The sequence below is a fragment of the Cupressus sempervirens genome, chromosome 7 (assembly GCF_028749045.1).
Source record: "Cupressus sempervirens isolate cs-2001-9-10 chromosome 7, ASM2874904v1, whole genome shotgun sequence".
NCBI lineage: Eukaryota > Viridiplantae > Streptophyta > Pinopsida > Cupressales > Cupressaceae > Cupressus > Cupressus sempervirens.
In genome coordinates this window covers 724,355,123-724,360,339 of record NC_143124.1, presented here as the reverse complement: position 1 = coordinate 724,360,339, position 5,217 = coordinate 724,355,123, and the positions used below count along the sequence as shown (strand labels likewise).

Sequence of the window (5,217 nt, the reverse complement as noted above, 5' to 3'; positions counted from 1 at the left end):
GAAAGAGACTACAATACTAAACAAGCAGAAGCCAGTACATAAATACAAGTTTTGCAAATAGAAAAGATTGAAATTATAATTGGATCAACATGAATATGTACACAATTCCAAACCCTCACCTATCCTACAGTTTAATAAATCTCCAAAAAATGAAGAGACAAGTAAATTGATTCACAGAGCTAATACATCCACCTAAAAGGATATTTTTATTGGCAAAGTTGTTCACAATCCAAAAAATCATATCCAAATCTTAATTGTGGATAGAAAGGAATCTTTGCAAGAAGTTGCCTCTTCTAATCCCTAGATTCTTGGCTCAAAACACACAATGATAGACATGTGGAACATGGACGGGAAAAATAATATAGGTCACAACTAGAAAAAAGTGTAGAGATGGTAAAATTGATACTAAAGTCAACCAAACAAAAAATAACATGAAATCATAATGGAAGGGTGAACAATGGGTAATGCATGGTGTGCAAAAAGGGAGATTGGAAAACTTGGAAGAAAATAACTAGAAAAGAAATTCAAGACTAGTGAATAGCAAAATCAAATTTCTTATAATAGTCATGGCACTACAAAACTAACTAGCAAAATTTGTTTGCAATTGGCTATTACTTCCATTTCTATTTTATGAAGGTAAATGTTTATAGCTCTTGCATTTTCTAATTTGGTATGGTCTACATAGGTTTGAAGCTATGGGGTTCTCAACCAACACAATAGTTCACATTAAGGATTCCACTTTCCATCTTCACAAGGTACATGAATTAATCTTGGCCCACTTAAATTTTCATATTCTATATCAGTTATGAATGCATTTCAAATTTTGCACGTGTCTGCATTCAGTCACCTATGGTCTGCATGAGTGGATACTATAATTGGAAGCTGAAGGAAGCCAACAAAATACATTTGAATTCTTGTCCAGGTGGGGCAAATACTTTTGAGTTCATAGTTGCCCATTGCTATGGTTGTATGATACACAAGGAACCATCCACCATCTCAGCAATCAGGTGTGCATTGGAGTTTTTTGAAATGATCGAGAACTACTCCAGAGGAAATCTTTGCAAATGAAGTGACCAATATTTCAAAGATACAATACTAAAGAATTGGGACCATACCATTGAATCCCTTTGATGCTATGAGGAGCTTAATCCTGTAGCCCCATGGCTTAGGATAGTTAGCACTTGTATTGAAGCAATATCACTCTTAACCTACTCTGTAACTAAAAAATGAGCTCTTGTACTATTTCCATTGGCACCCATGGAGATCACATTTGGGGCCGGCCACATGGAGAATCTAATCAATGACCTAATAACCCTTCCTTTGGACTATTTTAGGCAGATAATAGAGTCAATCAAAAGGAAAGGCATTAACGAGAAATTTAATTGTAGAACAGTGTTTCTATACACTGATAGGTGGGTGCTCTTGTTGTCTTAAGGAAGCTATATGGGCTCTTGTTGTTCAAAGAAGCTATATGGGAAATAAGTCCTTTGTGGATTATATTTCCACATTGCTTCTTTTAAATGAGAGAAAAATTATTAAAAATAATTCAATGGAGATCTATAACTCTAACAAATACACTTAAAATGAAATTTGAATAGAGCTTTATAGACCTTTGATGATTTGAGTTGATTTACATCTAGATTCATTTTCCCAGATTCTAATCAATCCTTTATCATTATAGATGTATATTTGATAGGGTGGACTTTCAAGGTTTAAACATGATAAAAGAGAAAACTGGTGAGATGAAAGTGGAGGTGGAATGTGTGGTTAAGCTACTTCCTATGGACAAATATATTGTACCTATTACCTTGCATGGAGTGCAGACAAAGAGTCCACCTTTAAGCTTGAAAATAGAATTTCAAGCTAGTTAGATCAGGCTATGACAATAAATTTCTTATTGCCATTGAAGAATGATGATGATGTAATTGATGATTTGGGTATTTTGGAGGTAGAGAGCATGCACAATATAGTTTCCATGTTCATGTCTCAAAAAAGTGATGTGGGGAAAGAGTCTAATTACACCCCTTTCAATGAAGGGAATGCCAGTTCTCATAGCTCCACTAGAAACAATCCATTTGTATGTAATGTGGCCAAAGTGTGGGATGAGTATCTCACATAAATTGCTACTTATTCCAATGTTTCGCCTACCATTTTCTTGGATTTGGTTGAAACTATGTCATCCTCTTGTAGGCCTATCAATGATCAACTTTACAAAGCTATTGACTTATACCTCAAGGTAAGGTTTACTACACTTTCTTTAATTTGATATTTTAGTTTTACCTAATGTTCTTTGATGAAGCTAGATAATGATTAACCATTGTAGCTAGGCATGGTCTTTATGTAATTCCTGACTGTAATTAACATCAAATGATGTTGTGTGAATGCTAGTGCGCTAGTGACCAAAGAATTCTATAGTATTGTAACATCCTTCTAGGGAACATAGTTGTAGGTCTTCTATCCTTTCTTATCATATGGAGATTTATTGCTATATTAAATGGATATAATCTTGCATTTGTACATTGGATTCCCTAGCAGGGTATTTCAGGTATACTCTAAACATAGAAATATAGATATATATGGTAATCTCATTTAAAACTATATTTTGGCCATTGTCCATTATCCTTGTAGCATATCGATGTTCCATGCTCCATGGTTTGATTTCTACCCATACTAGAGAGCTTCTGGATCATAGCCTCCAACATATTTTCTAACACAAGGAATTTTTTTTATCTTGAAATCTAATTTCTAGTACCTTGTGAATGATATATCAATTCACCATACTCTCTATTTGTATTTTCATGACTTTTACTCTCTCTCACCTATTCATTGATTTTACTCCTAGCTGTATAGCAGATGGATTTGTTCTATGGGAAGGTACTCTGGAAGGTGTCACTTGTATCAAATGTCTTGATTTTGAAAATCAATCAAACCCATAGAGAAGGAAATCCATAACTAGAGTATTGTCTTGTTTTAGAGAAGATGATGGACTATTAAAGACAATGTCGCTATTCGTGTAAACTAGTCACATTAAATATAAGAATATCCAAGGAAATTTATAAATTATGATCATCTAATAAATAGGCAGGTTAAAAGTAAGATTGTTGCAGTGCATATCATCCAATTTATTATTTGAAAAAGTAGATTGTAACTGTTAGGACATTCATCATTGATGGCACTGCCCAAATGTTTGATAATCATATGAAAAGCCTCTTTGCAAATGCAGTGCAGTGAAAGGGAAAATCATAAAATATTTTTTTCTAAAGCAATAGAATAATGTACTTGATTACAAAGGTGATTGAACTTGATGAATGCCTATTGATTTACCATACTGCTATTTCAGGGACAATCATTGAGATTCATATGTTGTTTCAAGAAATTATGAATAGACAAGAGTCGTCTACATTTAGGTCAACAAAGAAGAGTTTTTTACATGCCTGAATATTTTAAGATTTTACTTATATTTATATGAATGATTTGAATCTAGTTCTTGAAAGAAGGTTCTATGTGTATGAACTAGTGCTTTCAATATATTTCCTTTGATGATGGAAACTATATGTTGCATGTAGTCCTTGCATTACTTGGCTTGGATATCATCTATGGAGCAACCCACTAGAAAGTATAGGATTTACAAAAAAAATGGAAGCAATAGAAACAAAATCTAATGCATATATGTTCCTCCCTTGTAATATCTAAGTTGATATATATATATATATATATATATATATATATATATATATATATATATATATATATATATATATATATATATATATACCACTAAAGAGCATGCTCTTCTTAATCTATCCATAAAGGAAAAATCTAAGTAATATATCTGGGTTTGATTCCTTTGTGCAAATGCATTCACAGATATCAAAGACTGAGAGGACAAACATATGCAAAATGCTTAGCTACCAAAGGCTGTTAGAAGAAGTTTTCTTTAAGCTATAAGTAAATGAGTGGTCGTGACCTATTCCTAAAATACATGTAATATCATAAAATTCCATACAACTGAGTAACATCATAAAATTCCACATAGCATAGTAACATCATAAATCTTACAAGGCCTTATGATAGAATGTGAGCTTCCTTCTCAAAGTTATTATAATGAGATTAAACAATATTATACTCATAAACTCAAAAATTTAGAAACTAATATTTGAAATGTAATATAATTACATTGTGGGATGTGTGTGCACCTATGCAATAATTTGATACTATTGACAATCAAGAAAATGACACCAAACAAAATTAGCATAAAAATAACTCTCCTAATACTAACACCTTTTCACTGGCTTCCTCCTAGCCTCCTTGTTTTCTATCCTGGTAGTTCCTTGGCTTCCCACTTGCAATCACCATTTAAACATGTTGAAATCATTCAGATAAATATTAAAAAGAGTAGAAATTATTTAAATTTCAAATTTTACAAGGAAAATCACATTTATTATAATTTTCTAGTTAATATGAGCCGAAATGAGAAAGCACACTTTCAGAGGTAACAATGATGAATTCAATCTAAAATACAGACGAAAATAATTTTTAAACATTGCAATAAAAGAATTTATTTATTTTCAAAAAGCTACATGCATATAGATTATATCGTTGCAAAATGATGTAGAGTTGATAGCTAAACATTAGAAATAAAAAAATTCCAAGCCCTGGAGAGAAAGGTTGTGTCAAATTCTTCTCATGACTGAATGAGGAAAGGTATAGTTCAAAGTGACATTGACATAGGATCATCGATCCATTGGAAATTCATTAGGCACTTTGAAGAAAAAGGCAAACTTAATGACCTACTAATATGCAAGCTTTGTGAAGAGCTGACTTGATATGGTTCCTAATGAAAGGTGCATAGGTTGTGGTCAGGCATCATGCTAGTTTTTAAATGTCATACACAATTGGTTGAGAGAATAAGCCAAAGCTGATAATACTCACGAGTAGGTGCAAAATGCAAGCCTGATAAAAAATCACCTTAGGAAAATGAGGGCTTTAAGCCCTAAACAAGGATGACAAATAAACATACCAACTTAATGTCATCAAGAACAATCACATCTGAATCTATTAAAAATGAAAAATGAATGAGTAGTGTGGAAGCTTACATATACAACTATGGAGCTTTAGAACCTTGAAAAAATTTGGCCCAAACTGGCATAGCAAGAGCCAAGTACAAAGTAGTTTCTCTATTAGAGTACATGAACAAGCTAGAGAAGCTAATCAAGT

At 32.5% G+C, this 5,217-nt stretch overlaps 1 pseudogene; it reads left to right on the top strand.

The window, feature by feature from the left end:
* The first annotated feature begins 457 nt into the window (after positions 1 to 457).
* On the top strand, positions 458 to 3,948 carry LOC149549281 (BTB/POZ domain-containing protein At5g48130-like; annotated as a pseudogene).
* Positions 3,949 to 5,217: the final 1,269 nt, after the last annotated feature.